The sequence below is a fragment of the Protopterus annectens genome, chromosome 2.part0 (genome assembly GCF_019279795.1).
Source record: "Protopterus annectens isolate FY-2018-M chromosome 2.part0, PAN1.0, whole genome shotgun sequence".
Taxonomy (NCBI): domain Eukaryota; kingdom Metazoa; phylum Chordata; order Ceratodontiformes; family Protopteridae; genus Protopterus; species Protopterus annectens.
The window spans coordinates 1,162,414,029-1,162,434,757 of NC_056728.1; positions in this window are offsets into that span (position 1 = coordinate 1,162,414,029).

Genomic DNA, 20,729 nt, shown 5'->3' on the forward strand with positions numbered 1-20,729 from the left:
AATGATGTCTTTTACCATTGTTTTGTTAGATGCACCACAGGTTGACTGTCTTTCTATGCTGATAGATGGTATAACTGGTACTAAGAAGACTCCAGTGGCTGAAGTGGTCTAGAGGAGTAGATCAGGTCATTATCTTAAATAATCATGGTCATCTAACTGAGTTTAACAGCCTGTGAGCTAGTGTGAGTTTATTAGTTTGCAATGCTTTCAAATCTCTAATTAGGTACGCTTGTGTAAGGCTTCATGACAATGAGTGTGGTAAGGTATGCCTGTAGCTTGTGTAAGGCTTCATGACAATGAGTGTGGGAAGGTATGCCTGTAGCTTGTGTAAGGCTTCATGACAATGAGTGTGGGCAGGTATACTAGTAGCTTGTGTAAGGCTTTGTGACAATGAGTGTGGGAAGGTATTCTAGTAGCTTGTGTAAGGCTTCATGACGAGTATGGGAAAGTATACCAGTAGATTTTTACAGGCTAGCTCACATTTATGAATAAAGACAGATAAATAGTAAACTAGCATAGTGGAACAGGGATAGGTGTTTTATACATTTACATGAAACTCATTCAGTCCAGGCCAGCAGAGAATGCACACATCTCAGTGTTTTAAAATTGATGATGCTGTTTTGTGCCTTTGTAGTTAGTTATATTCATGAAGGAGGTTATGGAATGCAACCCATTGCATGGAAAGTATGGCTGAGGTGTGTGTGTGTGTGTGTGTGTGTGTGGGGGGGGGGGGGGCTTTACTTCCTATGTGAAAAAAAAATGAGTGAATTATCCATTCTGTAGCCTGCTCTGAACAAGTGGCCTTTGGTCCCAACAACTGATTAAATGAACTATATCCACAAACAGCATGCAAGAAAGCCTTGCCCTATATAACTTGCTAATACTCTTAGTCTGCTTTCAAAATGGTGGATTTGCTATGGAAGTCAGACTTCAATTGATTGTCAAATATGACCCTAAAAAGGTTTAAAAAAACTCACAGTTTGAATCAGTGCATGTTCTAAGTAGGTAATAAGTAAGTCTGACATAGGGGGAGATATTAGTACGCACACAGACAGCACGCATCTTGCTTTGCGAATGTTTAAGTAAGAATTTAAGATTAACAACAAGGCTTGAACAGCACTAAATCCCGAATTTTAACTGTACAACAAGCACAGAAGGGTCTAAACATCCAAGTGTCAAGTCTTCATCGTACTGATATAACCAGGCAGCAAAAGCATAGATAGGGTGGGGTGAAGGAGACAGCCCACCAGGGTACAAGAAGTTAGGGAGCACAATCTGTGGTAGGTAATACATTCATTTCCAGTATGGAAATACTGTTTTTGTGCTCAGGACTGACATGCTTGATTCAGTCCTTTGTATGTTGTCTAACTTGTAGCATTGCTCTTAGCTATTGTTTTCAAAGTAAAACACATTTTTTTTCCTTTTTGTTTTGTCTAATAACTTCAGTGTCTTGCTTAAAGTATCTAATGCCACAGGTGTTATTGCTCCTCAATGTACAGTTGATGGGTGCAGAACAAGTGGTAGGATCCTGAGTTTTAGAAGTACCAGGTAGTACCACAGTGTTTCAACATGCCATTGACAATGACAGATAAATAGGTATGGAACAGCCAAAGGGAATCTAACATGGGAGAGGTAGTAGTAATGTCCCATTTTACACCCTATGATCTAAATGGGTCATATCAACAGATTGCATGAAATCACGAAAAATTAAAATGAATTTGGCCAGAGTTCAGCAAAGAAGCAATCCCAATAATGACAGAGAGAGAGAGAGAGAGAGAGAGAGAGAGAGAGAGAGAGAGAGAGAGAGAGAGAGAGAGAGAGAGAGAGAGAGAGAGAGAGAGAGAGAGAGAGAGAGAGAGAGAGAGAGAGAGAGAGAGAGAGAGAGAGAGAGAGAGAGAGAGAGAGAGAGAGAGAGAGAGAGAGAGAGAGAGAGAGAGAGAGAGAGAGAGAGAGAGAGAGAGAAAGGGTTTTCTGTTACAAAGAACTTGTACTAATAGCCAGCTGAATACCAGAGCAGTGATATAACACAGCAATTGAAATTAGGTGGCAGGCAGCCAGACCGACAGCTGGAAAGCAGTTATAATAGCAGGCAAAGCAAAAACAACTTTAGCAGAACGTGTGATACATGGGGTGACGGTCTGCTTCTGCAACATCACATTCCAGCAATGAAATAAACTTAGAGAACAGCACCTGGAAATGTAAACTCAGGTGGATCTCTTATTGCAAGTTAATAGACTCTCTTTTTTTTCTTATCTAGTGCACATAAATAACTCATATAAGTCTACTTACAAAGATGAAAATATTTTGCCCTCCCCAGGGACTTTCAGAAACAACTGCTAAGCCAGTACGATGGCTTTGTGTACAAGGTCAATACCTGACACAGGCTTTTCAGTGAGTGATGTTATTCTGGTGAGAATTGCAGGCGTTATTACAGTGAACTGCAGCAGTGTCATTACCCCACCCTGCTTAACCAGTGGAGAGCAGAGACAGAGGTTTACTGTATTCATTTTCTTTTTCTATCCATTTTCATTTCACAGGTCCACCACTGAAGTAGTTCTTCCATCTTTGTCTTACAGTAGCTGAAGTGCAGCAAGTTAACCTAGAAGGATGTTACTGGATTCAAACTAGCAGGCAGCAAGGTACATATGCCATGTGCACTCCTGTACTGTACAGCTTCAATGCTGCATCTTAGATGGGTGTTTGCTCCTGTCTTCTCATTTTAATTTTCTCTTCCTTCTGCACGTCCAACTGTTGTGGTAGCAGATGAGCTGGGGTATCTGCATCCTATACTGATTAATGACTTGGTACTGGGTCATCAGTGGTTATTATGTCGAATCATAGCAGGGGAGCAGAGGCTACCTTGTTGAAGGCAACCTGGATGGATCACTGGTGACATCTTTGGTTTCTATTTGGGAGGAGCAGAGACTCCTCTTTTGATAGTGACCAAGAGGGGTCCCTGGTGGTCTCCCAGTAATAATGATATTGGTAGCTATCATCTGAGGTGCACCAACAGCTGGGAACCTGCCTCACTACTCTGGAGCACTTTCTGGCATGGCTAGTTGAGTGACATGATGGGGCCAGTAGTCCTCAATGACCAAGCCACCAGTGGTACAATCTGCACATCACATCAGCCACAGAAGTAACTGATGAATGTTTATATACAGTGAGTTAGTCTGACATACACTATGTCCTCTGCATTATATCCATGTGTTCTGCTGTCTTTTCTGCCATTTTCCATACCTTGTTTGTTGTCCAGACTTCCCTATCACCACGTGCCCACCCTCTGTCTGTCTGTGCCCATCTACTCTTGTTCCTACCCATTGTGTCAGTACCACCTCTGTCTGTCTGTCTCTCTGTATTTTATATGTTTCTGTTTGCCCTGCAATCTTCCTATCTCCCTCTGTCACTCCCACAACTATTCCTCACTACGTTTCCCAGATAGCTTTCCTCTTCTTATATGAAAAATGGGAGCTTTTCCCAGAAAAAATGCCCTTCTCCTCACCACTCATTTTGTATCATTACTCCTGTGTGTTTTCCTCTGTTATCGTACCCATTTTAACTTTTCTATCTTCTCCATTAGAACTGGATCTGCACATTGCTATGTTACCCATCATTGGGCTGTCTGCCATTGCTTGTGTGGTTGCTGGTTCATTGCACACATGAGTATGCATAGCTATATATTTGCCTTCCTTTCTTGCGACACTGACTTCTCTAATCGTATGTATATTTTTTGGTGTGACTCCTTCACTGATCTGCCTAATGCCACTTGTTCCTATTATCTGGCCCCACTAATTTACTGTACTCATTTTTTCTCAAACTACTACCACTATGCAAACTCTGAAGCACACACCTGCACAGCTATGGGCCACGTAACACTACAGGATGATTGACAATTAGTGCTGCATCACCACAAAGTGTTTATCTATGAATCCAGTCCGAGTGAAATATAAAAAGTAGGGAACTTTAGTGATTCCTACATAAACTCATACTTTTGTCTAATAACTTCAGTCTCTTGCTTCACCAGTTCAACTTTCCCCTTTACCATCAAATTACCATTGTAATATTCGTTTTGCAGTGCTGATGGTCTATTTTCCCTTCTTGGATCATATTGACTATTTTCTCTATCAGTTTATATAACACTTTAATTCTCTTTTTTGTTTCGTCATAAAAAGGATCAAATCCTGTTAGCTCCTTTCCACTTTAGGAACCATAAACGAAATCGCCGTTAGTCAAAGGCTGTAAACAGAAGGACCAAACAGTTCACTTTATAAGGACAAACATCAAGATAAAAAATGACCAAAAAATTGCTTTATTGATACAGGTTGAACGCTTTTGTTCAACCCCTTGGACTTCTTCAGAACAATGAAACAAAAATAACTTACCCTTTATATACCCCCTCATTTAAAACTTAGTTTAAACACAAAATAATTGGAAGCAATTAATTCTAATTGAATTGTTAAAGCCTTTCCACTTTTCACAGTTTACACTGGCCTTATGTTTAAGATAATACAGGAAAACAGCACTGTCTTTCTAAAATATGCACACTAAATGATTCAAAGTTGCTTGATCAGACACTTCAATAGGATGAATCTTTACTGCTTTGTTTAAACAGAAAGGCTCAGTAATTATATACACCTTATCAATTCAAATCTTGCTTTATATCTACCACAATTATTTTATTTATTTATTTATTTATTTATTTAGTGACATTTGATTACCAGGAAAGTCTGACTGGGTAGAAGCTCATTTTCAGAGGAGGCCCAAGGAGAAAAGCTCCAAATTATTACAAAGCATTTTAAGAACAATAATTTTAAAATCTTCAAAAATGAAACAAAAATATCTGCAGTTTAAATAATTATAACAAATATAAAACATTAGTTAAAAATTGATACAAGGTATATGACAATCATTTAATATTTATAGAAATTTTTGACAGTTTGTAGAGAAATTAAAGGTAAGTTAGTCTAATATAAATAGGAACTGCAATATGAAGTGAGGGGAAAAACAGGCTCATGGTATATTTAGACAGAAACTCAAGGAATCTTCCATCATTCGGTAGCAATAAGGAAGGAAGTAAAGAAGGGAGAGTAAGGCGGGATAAAGAATGAAAGGGTACTCATTCACATTTAGGGATATTGTTTATCTTGGTTTGAGCACGAACAGAGCCAGATTTTAGCTAGAAGTCTTTCAGAGTGGTTTTGAAAGATGGGAGGGAGGGTATAGACCTGATGGATACAGGTAAGAAGTTCCAGGCCTTAGCAACTTTGTAGGAGTACGGACAATGCCCAGCAGATTTGTTAGGTTTGTGGACAGACAGGAGTTTTTGGTCACTGGATTGCAGTGACTGACTGGGAACATAGTTGTGTATAATCCAAAAAGAAAACTTTGCAAGAGAGATTAAACCACTGCTGTGCAAGCACAACAAACAAGTAAACTGTATAAAAGCACACCAGCAGTCCATGACAGGGATAAGCTAAACAATTTAATTAATGAAATAAAACAAAACTGGTGCAGAGATAGATAAACACTTTTGCATGTAGTTTCTTCAGATCTAACATCCTAGACGTCCACATCCCACCCCCACCCCCAATTAGGGAAACCATTGTAAAAAAATTCTCCAAAGCCAACTTCACACTTCTTAAGACAGAAGTGGCAAACTTCATGACACCCATGCAGACGGACAATAGAGGTATGACTGCTGAATCCTACACAAATGCACTTTATAAGCACTTACACGAGTGCATGGATCATGCTATCCCTAATAGAACCAAGATGTTATCTTCCAAAAAAAGGAAGCCAATCTGGTGGTCCTCTGCCATAAACAAACTCTACAACAGAAGAAAGAAACTGTTGCAAAAAAGAATAAAATCCCGTGACTGGAGGAACTCCCTGGTCAACCTCAGTAAGAAGCTGAGATCCCTCATAAAATCCTCCAAAGCTAGTTACGAAAACAAAATTGCCATTGACTCTAAAGACAACCACAAAGCATTCTATAGCTATGTCAAGAATCTCAATGGGAACACTCAGATCTGCTCTGAGTTACAGCACAATGGCACTAAATATACAGGTTCAGTGCTAACTTTACCCTCCTCTCTCCCCCTAGAGGGCCCATCTCTATACCAGAAGAATGCAAATTCCTATAATCATGGCTGCACAGGTAAAAAACACACTCTCCAAAGCCAAGAACACAGCATCCATGGGACCTGACAATATCCCAGGCTGCATTCTACATGAACTACAGAATGAACTGGCATCCTACCTAAGTACCATGTTCAATCATAGCCTCACCTCAGGCTTTGTACCCACTGAATGGCACACCATGACGGTTATCCCACTCCACAAAGGGGGAGCCACGACGGACCCCGGGAACTACTGCCTCATTAGCCTTATGAGCCTGGTCTGCAAGGCCATGGAACGTATCATTGTGAAACTCATAAACAAAGACATTGGTAATCTCCAAACTCTGGACCCTACCCAGTTTGGATTTGTAAAAGGCAGATCATGTCACCTAAACCTGATTGACTTCTTTGAAGCAGTCACAAAAGCCATAGATGAGGGTAAAATGGGTCACACAGCTTATCTAAATCTCGCCAAGGCTTTCGACACCATCCCCCACTCTGGAATTATAGATAAGCTCACTAAACTAGGTATAAATCCCTATGTCACAAGATGGGTTGCCAACTGGCTCACGGACAGAACCCACACTGTGAAAGTAGCGGATTCCAAATCCGACTTCAGTCCAGTGACAAGTGGAGTACCACAGGGTTCAGTCCTGGGTCACCTCCTGTTTGGTATCTACTTCTCTGAAGTGCAGGCTAACACAGAAGGTCTTTGTTTAACAAAGTTTGCAGATGACTGCAAACTAGGAGCCATAATTAAAACTCCTAACGATGTGGACAAACTACAAAATGGCCTCACTGAGACAGATACCTGGTGTCAAAGCCATGGCCTGAAGCTCAATGCCAAAAAGTGTATTGTCATCCCCTTTGGTAAAAACTTTATACCCATGAACTACAACATAGGTGGTAGTATACTTAACACCAAAAGTGTGATAAGAGACCTTGGGACACAGGTAGAAAGTAGTCTCTCCTTTGATAATCACATCGTCACAGTGGTCAGGAAATCCTTCTACGTGGCTCATCTCATCACAAAAGGATTCTCATCCAGAAAAAAAGAGGTCATTGTTCCCCTCTACTCATCACTCATTAGACCCATTATAGAGTACAATGCCCCTTTTGATATGTACCTCACAAGACATCTACAACAACTGGAAAGACCACAGAAATACCTCACAAAGAGGATTACTGGCCTCAAACAGATGCCCTACGCAGACCGTCTCAAAAAACTACAGCTTTACTCCATCGCATATCCCCTACTCAGGGGCGATCTCTGCCTAACATACAAAGCTATGTCAAACCCAGAGCTATTGGACATGCTCCACTTAAAGAAATCCCAATCCCTCCAAGCTACATGCTCTAGGGACCTAAACCTTGTCACCACAATAAACAGAACATGCTGGAGGGATAGATTCCTGTCCCAGAGGCTTCCCATACTCTGGAACAGACTACCTGTCTATGTCAAACAGAGCTCCTCATTAGCACTCTTCAAGAAAAATCTTGATGATTGGATGGGAAATAGGAAATTCACCCCAGGGATCACTTCTGTGACTCTGCTCGACAGGGGCACAGGAAAATAATTTTCTTGGGTGGCGAAAGCCAGGGTACATTTTTTGGCTAGGCTTATATAGGCCCTAGGGCCAATAGCCTAGTACCTACCTATGAACCTATGAATAATAAACAACTGAAAACACTTGGTGTTTAAATACCAGCTCATCATACAATGTATCCAGTCACATGCTGTGCATCATTAGGTTACTATAGTGATGTTAAAAAGCACATAATTGCTAATAACACATACCATGTATAAACACCCCTAGACATATTCTCAAAGACATAAATAATAAAATTATTTAATGCATAATACAAATATAAATATTAATAAATGAATATACTAACATTAAATAAATAAAATTCAATTTATGTATTAAAAACTAAAGCAAATAAATAGCGTACTAAATGTAGTTGAGCCATAAAAATACCTCTAAAGAGTAAAAGTAGGCTAATCTGTCAGATATACAGGAAGGACCATAATGAATTTGTGCGTTATAGATGAAGTACAAAAGTAAAGTATGACAGTGCAACGTCATACCTAAACTATCGTTTCCTGAGAGGGCAGGTTGTACCGAAACATGTTAATTTATTCCTGGTGAACATTGTTTTCCAAATCTGAAGATCCCTCTCATCTCAGCTTGATAGGTTTTATTTATCAAGTTGCCCATTCTAGCATCTACATCTAAAACTTCCAACACTAGAAATTTGAATGTGTGTGTATTTCCAGAAATCTGCATGTGTTTGGCTATCGCACTATATGTCATGCCTCTTAGTGCACAATACATGTGGTCACGTATCCTTTCCCTCAAGCTTCTGTTGGTTTTACCAGCATAGAAACTCAGGCATACTGTACAGTGTGCTAAGTAAACCAAATTCCAGTTTGCTTTTGGGAAGTGGGTAAATGATTTATTACTGATTGGATGTATAAACGTATGGGGCTCATCTATAAAATTGCAATATGAGCATTTGTTACATCTAGTGGTGTGTTGGTCAGTAATGTTAATTGATTCCACATTAGCAAGTTGTAGATAGCATCTTTGTTGGTCCCCAGAATGGTCCAGTGTTTGGATATTATCTCCTTTATATTTCTCTCATCACTAGAAAATGTGAGACTAAAAAATAGAGTATTACTTCTCTTCCTATTGACATCATGAGGCATATTATTATGTTTACTTTTGAAAAATGTAGTCCAGTTAAATGCCATCACCTTAGACAGAACAGTCTAAAAATTGGTGAGTATCCATTAACAGACAGTTCAACTTCCTGTCCAAACTGCTTCACCATGTTGCCTTCTATCACTGGATTATATAAGTTCTAAAAATAAGAAACTCTTCATGATTAGTTTATCTCCTGTTCAACTTGTTTAAAGGCAATCTTTTTCTTGTATCATTTCCACTCTTTCTTTTCATGATCAATTTTCTGATTAGTCATTGTGCTTTTTTCATTTCACATTGGTTCATACTCTTCTGTACTGGTCAGGACTTCTTGAAAGCCCAAAAAAGTCTTAAATCATTTTGGAAAATTTATTCTACAAACACCAGATGGAACATAAGATACTTTAAGTTTCTTACTATTGATTTTCATAGGAGCCAAAAATTGTCCCCTTTAACTTCAGGTATGAACACTATAATCATTTTCCAAAAAAAAAAAAAAATAAATAAAAAAAGAATGAGAAAAAGAGAGAAAAATACATTTTATTTTAATTGCTTCAAATCATACCAATATGTACAACATGTCTGCACACTTTATCTTTGTTTGACTATCATGCAGCTTATTCCAACCAGACAAATTGTCTTCAATGGAAGACATGGAATTCTGCCTTTCTTCCTTCTCAGGTATTCCATTAATATGATATTTTTTCATGATTTGCTCTGCATACTATGCTTCCTTTCTTTAGCTATGTCTAATTGAAATAATAAATATACATATAGTTATTTTACTCCTTAATGTACTTTAACTCATCACTGGTGTCAACATATGAATTTAGAACATCCTTCTTCTCCTTTTTTTCTCTCTCGCTTTCTCCTCTCTGTTTTGCTCCTTCATTCTGATTTTTGAGTTTAACACTTACTTCCTGTAATCTTTTCTCAAAAGCCATCTAAAACATTTCATAAGGTATCTTATCCCACTTATTCAGTGTAACATCTTCCTGAAGGCTTTCTGAGGATACCTCTGTCTTGTGACCATTCACCATATTATCAGCAGTACACAAACACTGATAACTCAGTGTGTTCTCACCCTTTTCACTTCTTTTACTAATTTAGGTCATCAGTAAAGAGCAGACCATAATATTTAACTGCAACTGAAATCCAAAAAAAGTATTCAAGTATACTGGGGCACATTCATAAGATGCGTTCTAACTACATAATCAGAAATCAGTTTCTTCGGCACATTGATTTCCAGTGAGAAACAAATCTCTAAAGTGGAAATCTGTGGCTCACAATATACCTGAAAAATTTTCATAACTTGTAAATTGTGTTTTTCATCCTCTGTGATAAAACTAAGTACTTTGTAATATGCAATAATTCTGCACACCAGATTTTATCCATCTTGCCTATAATCCCACTCTGAGTGAGATGCTGCTGATACATTTGAATTCATAGCTTCTGGTTCTCATACAAGAGGATACATCTGTACAGATACTGCTGTCTAATGTGTAGACATCCTAAGTCAAAATGATGATGAAGACTGACGGTGACTTATTCCTCAGGATGCCACCAGGTGCCGTGTGGCAGAGAATGTAAATAGTTATTTTAAGCATTTTATAAGAAATATGATCTAAAAATATTTTAATGTTTTTGTGACTGAAAATGAAACTGACAGTCCTTAAGTTTGTTTTATTGGAAAAATATTAAAAATAAAATAGAAATGTATTGTTCCATATGGCACTGTCCAAATGAAAAGGAAAACTATCATCTCAGAATGATTAACTGCAAAGCAGGATGCTGAACTGACAGGTGAAGGTTTCACAAACATCAAATTTATTTTGGCACCATGTAATATCTTGTATGATGACATGATGACTGAATACCCTGATAGGCCTGGATAGCAACTGCTGAGGAAAGGCCATTGCATGATACAGATACTTAATTATCTTTAAGCCCATTCTTAAAGTGATATTATACTATTTCTGTATGGTAGCTGCATGTGGTCAAAATTCAGTCAAGAGAAAGTGACTTTAGCCTATTTTTGCAATGTAATATGATTAGCTTCAGTAAATTTTTGCAATTATTTAAAATGGTCTACATGCACTACCATTACAGTAGCCCAATCTTCTGATTCTCTGAAAGAGCTCCATTGTGTGATTTACTTGTTTTCCGGTGATTTTATATGATGTCTCAAACCTATAGCATCAGTCCCATTCACAAGACCAACCACTTTGTAATTCCCAATTAAACTGATCTGTACCTGCTTTGACGCTAAGTGCATGTGCTGAAATAACAGCTTACAAATATTAATATAATAGTCATCACATACCCAATGTAAACTAGGAAAAGGAAACATATTTGTCTGTATGATTAAGTGGCTTGAACTCTCAGTTTTGAATTATATACTTTCACCTGCAATTCGCATATTTACTACTAAACTTAATCCATATTTGTTTTTCTACTCTGTTAATATTATTTTGGCATTTATTTAATTGTCTGCAGGAAGTTCTACCTTCTGTGATTACTCTATTTTTGTGAATTAGTCCTGTTGTATTTATTTATTTTTTGCGAATTTCTTCACCTGAGCTGTGACTGCAACTGGTCTGTTGTGATCGGTGTACTAATCTGGTAAATAAATAAATAGCTACATTTTCTCTGTGTACTGTTTCCCTTCAGCTGTTAGAGATGACTTACAGCATGAATCACAAAGAGCAGAAAATAATCAAAACACATTTAAGAGATCCAATACACACACAAGAAAAAAAAAGAGTATCTAATAATAGCTATTTACTAATGTCAGGAAAATACTTATCACCAGCTTTTTCAACATATATTTATACACACACACACACACACACACACATATATATATATATATATATATATATATATATATATATATATATATATATATATATACATATTACTATATAAAGGAGGACACCCTCCACAGACCCAGACAATTACAGACCTGTAAGTCTGACCAGCCTCATAAGCAAAGCCATGGAAAGGCGTATAATGGAATTAATCATTCAGGACACTGGGAACCTCCACACACTGGACCTGTCTCAGTTTGGATTGGCCAAAGGTCATGCTTATGCAAAGGCTGACTTGTAAAGGTCACCAAAGCAATGGATGAAGGTAAAATGGTACACACCACATTCTTCAACCTGACCATAGCTTTGGACACAGTTCTTCACACAGGCATTGTAGAAAACTTGAATAAACTGAGAGAATAAACTCCTATGTTACCCGCTAGATTGCTGACTGGCTCACAAATAGGATGCAGTGGATCAGAATGGGTAAGTTACCTCTACAAAGAGACCAGTCATCAGTGGAGTCCTCAAGGGATCTCTGCTGGGTCCTCTCCTGTTTGGCATCTACTTTTCTGAAGCAAAAGTCAATACTAAAGGGCTCTGGCAAGACTGCAGATAACTGCAAGCTAGGAGCAGGCACTGAATCCACAAATAACTTAGCCAACCAGCAGGAAGGTTTGTCCCAAATAAATACATAAATAAATTATAACAAAATCATGAACTGAAACTAAATGCCTAAAAATGCATTATTTTATCCGTTGAAATGTCATCTATCCCAGGGAACTACAACATTGACAATACATCCATAAGAGTTGATCCAGTTATTTAAGATTTGGGAACTTATGTAGACAGTGACATAACTTTTGACCAGCATGTGTCTATTGTTGTAAGAAAGTCCTATATTGTACAGCTTATAAACAAAGGGAATGTGCCTAGATCTAGGGATGATATTGCCCCCCTTCACTCAGCCCTCATTAGGCCAGTCATTAAATAGAATACCCCCTTTGGCATGCATCTGCCCAGACATATGCAACAACTGGGACCTTCACACAGATACCTTACTAAAAGAATTCAAGGCCTAAACAGCATGTCCTAGATGGACCAACTCAAAGCCCTGTCACCATACTCTGTATCCTAAAGACTGCTAAGTGCTGACCTGTGATTGGCATATAAGGCATCCTCCAAAACATTACTGATAGACATACTGTACGCATGTCAAATGGCATCACAGACACTAAGCTAGGGATCTAAACCTCTTCTGCAAAATCAACAGAATGCATTAGAGGGGCAGGTATATCTTACAGAGGATACCACTGCTGTGGAACAGAGTCTCTATCCACATGAAACAAAGTTCATCCCTGTTCATATTAAAGAGCAACTTAGATCTATAGATGGGAAACAGAAAATTTACCCCAGGACTGCCACCTGTACTATTAATGGACAGAAGCAACTCATAAATGCTTTATCCCATGCATGGGTCCCCTCAAATTATCTATGGTATGATCCCAGTTATTCTCATTAGGAATAATTTTCATGCTCAAGGGTGATTCCTCAGAGTATGTGCAAAAGCATGTTGAGACTTTGACATTAGCCCTGTTGACATTTCCTTGATCGTATGATCTACTATTACTAGTCAACTGACTCCCTTTACAGGATTTGCTCTAATGAGCAGCTGTGGTAGAATAGGCAATCATCGTTTCTCATTCCCACTACTCTGTCGGTAGTAGGTGGGCTGTGGTTGCAAGCACAAAGGAAACAACAATCCTTAACATTTTTGGTCTCAACAGACAACAAAAACACATTTACAGAATAAAAAAAAAGTTTCTTTCATCAGACTTCCCACAAATGCACACCAGTAAAGTTAAGTTTAATAATATGCTGATGATTTTATAATTATCTACTCAGCTACCTCAATTTCTGAACCACTAAATCCCAGATAGCTTGCCTTTAAAACACTTGAAACTTGCCTTGACAACTCTCACCTTATCCTCAACCATAGTAAAAGCAAATTTATGTTATTTTCTTCAAATCCCTACCTTCTAACCTCTTTATCTTTCAAATTGTCTGACACCTCCATTGAATTAATCCACTATAACAAACTATTCAAAATCACTATTGATGAGCATCTAAAATTTGATATGCACATCCAGCATGTAACCAAAAAACACATAAAAATACTTGGCCTATTATATATAGAGAAATAATATTTATCTGAACATGCACAGAAATCTACTGCAGCTGTCTGTCTCCTCCACTGTTTGTCTTATGTCTCCTTAATTTTCGCTAGTTTTCGTTTTTAGTTTTGTTACATCAAACTAGCTAAATTTGCCATCAGCCTAGCCAATAGAACTCATTTCTTTCAGAAAACTAAACAGGCTTAATTTCACAAACCTCCTAAAATGTAATCCATTAAAAACAGCACACAATATCCTACATCTCCCAAATGCCTGCTCCTTCCTCATTTCCCTACTGCATTGGTACAGTCCCTTTTATATTCCATGCTCTTTTGACAAATACCATAAACTAATAAAACCTTCACATAACTTACATAGGTTCATAGGCTCATAGGGCAATACTAGGCCTAGCCAAGAACTTCACCCATTTTCATTCCCACAAAGTTAGCACCTGTTTTCCCTGTCCATTAGGGACACAAGTGGGATCCCAGGGGTATATTTTCTTTTTCCCATCCAGTCGTCCAGGTTCCTCTTAAAGAGGGATAGTGAGGTACTCTGCTTGACATGGACAGGAAGTCTATTCCACAGATGAGGGAGTCGTTGGGACACAACTGTATCCCGATGACAAGTTCTATTAAAGTCACAGACCAGATTGAGGCCTTGCGTGCGGGTTGTGCAAGTGCAGGCCTTGTATGCCAGACACAGGTCACCTCTGAGCAATCTGTACAAGACTGGGTAGTGGGACAGGGCTTTTAGCCTATCTGTATAGGATAGGTGTTTGAGACCCTGGATTTTCCTGGTCAGGAACCTCTGTGGTCTCTCCAACTGCTGCATGTGTTTGGCAAGATACATGCCAAAGGGGGCATTGTACTTGATGCCTGATAAGGGAGGAGTACAGGGATGTTATGACCTCCTTGTTCCTGGATGAAATACCGTTACTTATGAGGTGGGCCATGTAGAAAGTCTTCTGTACAATGGAGGCAATATGGTGGTCAAAAGTCATGTTGCTATCAACTTGGGTGCCCAAATTGCTCACAAGTAATTGCGTGCGTTCTACATTGTTATTGATACCATTTTCCCCAAAGGGGATAATGATTCATTTCATGGCATTCAGTTTGAGGCCATGCTTCTGGCACCAGTCATTAGTTTGGTTAATGCCCTCTTGGAGGATGTTCACATCACTAGGGGAATTTATGACAGTGCCCAGCTTGCAGTCATCTGCAAACTTGGTCGCCACAGACTGCTAGTTTTGGCTTGCACCTCAGAAAAGTATATCCCAAGCAGTAGAGGCCCCAAGACCAATCCTTAGGGAATGCCATTTGTTATGGGTCTGCTACTAGAGGTGGTTTTCCCTATCAGTGAGCCAGTTAGCTACCCATCTGGTAATATATGGGTTGATGCCTAGCTGGGAGAGTTTATCTATTATGCCTGAGTGGGGAATAGTGTCAAAGGCTTTGGTTAGGTCAAGGTAGGCAGTGTGCACTATCTTGCCTTCATCCATGGCTTTGGTGATTGTTTTGAAGAAGGAAACAAGTTTAACAGGCATGATCTCCCTTTGACAAAACCAAACTGTGTGGGATCAAGCATTTTGAGGTTGCCAATGTTCTTGTTTATAAGGTCCATCATAATGCATTACATGTCCTTGCAGATCAGGGTAGTTAGGCTGATGGGTCTATAATTGTCTGGGTCGGTAGATGCTCCACCTTTGTGCAGAGGGATGACAGTAGCTGTCCTTCATTCTGCTGGGATGAAGCCGGTGCACAGGCTTTGGTTGAATAAGGTGCCTAGTAGTGTTGAGAGCTCTTGCCTGAGCTCATGTAGGATACAGCCAGGGGTGCTGATGAATCCCATGGAAGCTGTAGTTTTTGCCTTTGAGAGGGCATTAATGACCTGCTCCCTGGTGATGAGGGAAGAGGGGGCAGGTGCTGGTTTACTGATGGAGGGGATGGGGGGTAAAGTTTTCACTGAACTTGTCTGCAAGCAGGTTGGCTATATCTATGGTGTTTGTGTATGCGGTATTCTTGACCACCAGTTCAGAGCAGATTTGGGAGTTACCTTTGAGATAGCAGATGTATGCAAAGAAGGCCTTGTGATTGTCCTTAGTGGATGTGGCCAATCTGGACTCGAAGTTAAGTCTTAGGAGATTTCACCAGTGACCCTATTTGCTTGTTCATACAAAGGAGCGATTGCTTCCAACTTAGCACCTACTCCTTCTAGGTCCTGGACAGCAAGTTTTTCTTTTTATTTTAGAGTCTGTTTATTGCTGCTGTCCACCATACAGGTTTACTCTTCCTTGAGGAAGATGATTTGGTCCTGTCAGGTATTTCTGAGTCCATGCAGCTATATAGGTGCTCATATAGGTTTTTGGTGTAGGCTTGGACATTAGTGCTTAATTCAACTGAAGGGATGGTGACAGTGTAGTTTTTTATACCTGCTCTGGAGGACGTAGTCAGCTTTGGAAAAGTTTTTTTGTTCGACCCTGGCAAGGGGGGGGGGGGGTCAGGAGATGATGACTTCGAAAGGGATTGCTTTATGGTCAGATCTTACCAAGGAGAATGACACTGTAGGGGTGTTACAGTGGCTACTCATGTTGGTTAGTAACAGGTCCAGGATATTTTCACCTCTTGTGGGGGTGTCAACTAGCTGATCCAATGCATTGACATTGACAAAATCGAGGAATCTCTGGGCATTCATGTTTGAACTAGAATAGGGCTTCCACTCAATGGTTGAGTAGTTAAAATTGCCCAGGATCAGGGTAGTGGGTTGAATCGTGATGCATTCAAGTAACTCTAGATAGGTGGAGGGGGCCTTGTGAGCCATGGTTGGGGGGTCTGTAGCTGGCTATGATTTGAATAGGTGTTTTGTCACTAGTTTACTGCACCTGGCATGTCTCCTGTGGGTCATACTGTTTGCCCAGCCTGGAAGTGTGTAAGACTTTGATAAATATTGAAACTCCTCCTCCTTTGGCTTTTTAGCTCTCTGTTTGGGGTCTGGGGTGCTCTCTGCAGCTTTGAACCAGGTTTCAGTGACTGCACAAATATAAGCATCTTCCAGGGTGAGAAATGTTTGCAATGAGTGCAGTTTCATGTTAAGACTCCTAGCATTTAATAGCATGACCTTTAAATTTCATTTAAAAGAATTTTTCACATTGGTAATTTTGTCCTCATGACTTTGCCTAAAAAAGGCACTATGGGGGAGGCCAGAGCCTTTGCCAGAAGCTTGAAGCCCAGGGGAGACAGATGAAGGCCATCTCTGGCAAAACATCATGGTCTATCAATCATGTCATCCCAGGATGTCAGGTACTGGATTCCCTTGGAATGACACCAGAACTAAACTAAGCCAATTGTTAAATCAATAATTTTCTGTTTGTACTGAGGCATCATTCTGGGTGATGTAGGATACTGCTTAATGCTAGGGACATACCTGCCTGAGGCACATATTCAGCAAGCTCAATCATGTCTCTCTTCATATAGTCCAGAGAGGTATGTCTCAAGTCATTCACACCAACATGGACTACGACAGAGTCATAACAGTAAATACAAACAGCTAACACCATGAAAAAAAGTCTTCTGTTCCACTGGAATATAGTTCTCCTTTATTGTAAAACGTTACAAATGAGCACTTTCGTCTGCTCAGGGCAGACTTCTTCAGATAAAAGAGTGCCTATATGCCTTTAAGGTAATTTAATTAAGTGAATTTAATTGAATTATTGTTTGCATTCATTTTATATAAAAAGATTCTGTACCAGTGACTCTTTTATCTGAAGAAGTCTTCCCTGAGCAGACGAAAGGAGAACTAACTATATTCAGTGGAAGAGAAAGCTTTTTTCAGAGTCATAACAGTGCCAGTTGTTGAAAGACTTGAGTGTGTGAGTGATATGGCAGATTCTAGCAGCTGACAAGCAACTTATTGTGACTTTCCCTTGTCTGGCCTGGTGAGGGGCACATCAGTGTGTATCGCAATAGAGTCCTATGACGAGTATGTTGGGTTTGTGGCTGAGCCTTAGAGGCTGTGAGACAGGCATGTGTACTATGTGTGGTGCTTGGTGCAGTGGGTTGTCATCTGCATGTGTGCTTTTGCTTCGGAGGTATCTTTTGTTTAGCTATGTTTTTGTTGAGAACCTCCACATATGTAGGAATGTACTGTACACGTGTGGGTGCTGTTAGAGGTGTGGTGCTTATGGTGTTTGGGCAGACAACCTTCTCAGTGTCAGATGTAATGGTTTGTGATTGAGGCAGCTAAGATTCTAGGTCTTTAATATAATTGCATCTTTCCCATATTGTGTTCCTAGGTGGTAGAAGTAGAGGGTTGTCCATGTACATGAGGCAGTTGTTACACTGCCTCAGGATACCCATATCAACAAGACTAGCAGGAGAAACCACAAGAAATTGTCCATCTATAGTTGTCAGAATCTGTGAAACAGAGCTAAAGATGGTAGAGTGGGTGCTGTCAGAATAGAGCACCTATAGGTGTGAGTAGGGTTCGATAAAATCACACTAGTTGCAAGAGAGGACATCAGTTATACAGGAGTTCTGGTAAGGAAAAAAATGCAAATGAGATAGCTTGCAATGGGTTAAAACAGTACAGTGGCACATACCTCTCAACCTGGAAACATCAAAAATCTGGACAAGGCCCATGAAAAATAGGTACAAATCTGTATGCTGATTAACATCTAATTTGCATACATAATTATGTAACCCCACCCAATCCAATGGAATTGTGGGATACCAACTTTCAAATGCAAATTGAAGAACAGACAACCAAAACATGGCACCAGACCAGAGTCCCCCTGCAGCCATTCCAGTGTCCTGTTACCTGGCTATTTTGCCCCATTTACCATAAACACTAATGTATGCATACTGCTTTACTTCTACAATGATTTGAATTTTATTTTTACATTTTACAGCACAACAATGCAGAAACACTAAAAGACATCATCTGGAAAACAAAATAATACTGTCTCACAATGAAATAGGCTAGACATTAAACTTTGCCCTTGAAACTCACATTCATTGAAACAGCATTGAACTCCATCTGGCCAGTGGTGGATAAAGATTACCTTTGGGCTGTTTTCAAATCACTGGCCCCTTGCACACAAAACAAGATAACATGCATGTGTTCTTTTCTTTATACACCTTCCTGACTTTATTAAATTATATTCTTTGTATAATACAACACACATGTTAAAGCGCATTTTAAATTTGTTTGAACATTTTACCAGTAATCTGTACTGTAGGCAATGAAACAAAACACATGAACACATGAACCAATAATGACAAAACTGCCCAATTCAGAACTTTTCCATCATGAAAGTCTGCTTCCACACCCACACTATAAATAGAATGACAATAGTGTAAGCCATAGACATCTTGCACAGCGTTTCGCACTTATTTTCAATTTCATTTTTTCGGGGGGGGGGGGGGGACAAAAGGTCAAAAACCAGGGACACATTTTAAACATGGCTTGTATAATTTTGTAAAGTTGCTAGAATAAAATGTTGTGCTACCATCATGCATTTCACTGGTAGGTTTTGAACCCAGGACTCTATGCATTACATTCAGAACATACCACTATCCCACATCAGCAGCTGCCTGAAAAATAGGAAGACTGAAACTTAATAGCCATCATTTAGTGAATTAATTTCTCACTTCTCAACATAGCTCTTAACCTCAACACAAAAAACATGGACAAACAACAAAGCCAATAATGGGGGAATACAAATTCAGTTCTCACTTCTCACTCACCATATCTCTGAACTGTTAGCACAAAAACAATAATAGGGGAATACAAATTGTTTCATAGGGTATCGATTAAAGTTCAGCAGCACATTTTCTAAATCCTACTAATGCCTTCTAGTGTTTCTATAAGATCAGTCTAGTGATGCCTCTAGCTGTAAACTTTCATGCATTTATGTTTTCTTTAATATCTGCAGAACCATCCTAAATACAGACTATTGAAATGCATTACTTTAAAGCTTTCTTGACAGGTAACAAAACTCCCACTAATACTTGACCATGTCTGAAATATCTAAACAGATATTAAGTGATGTTAATATTCATAAGTGACATACTTTTTTCATACTTTTCTAAGTATTTCAATAACCAAGTAACATGAACTTGTACGAAACTGCCAGGCCTCATATGAAACCTAAAAACAGGATGAACAAAAATGCTGGTTGCAGTTTCTACATAACTTGAACATTTACTGATGTATTTAAGTTGTTCATAAAAATTACAAAAATTAACACTAATTTGTTTATTGTATTCAAGCATTTGAGTGTAATTGAATAATACCATTATGGCAACAAGTTTGCCCAGAACTGTTCTGCCATTTCTACTTTTATAGTTAATAAGTACGCTTCTATAAATAAGAACACTTGCATTTATCCTGGGTTTATAATCTGAATCATCAAAGACTTAGTAATCAGTGATGGAAAGTTAGAAGGTAACTTTCTAGAGCTCATTTGGAAGCAATGAGTTCACCACTGCATCTGTCAACACCCAGTCAGTCAGCCCTGATAGAATGTATGCACTTTTGACACATTCTTTCAAGTGGAGTTAAAGCCTCTCATCCTTCTACCCCCCCACACACACACACACACCTCTCTTACCCTGAGTAGTGCTCAGCCTCTTCTGTTCCATCCTCATTCGCTGTATCTCCCGGCCCCTTCAGGGCTTGCTTTCGCTGTATCCCCCAGCCACCATTAATCCCGGTCCCTTCAGGAGTCGTTGACTGTATCCCCGCCTCTTCTGTTCCCCATTCCGCATTCTGGCCCCTTCAGGGCTTGCTAAGTCGCTGACTGCTCCGTTTTCGCTGTATCCCCCAGCCGCCATTAATCCTGGCCCCTTCAGGGCTCGCTGAGTCGCTGACTGCCTCTTCTGTTCCCCATTCCCGCCATTAACTTAACGCCAGCCGGAAATG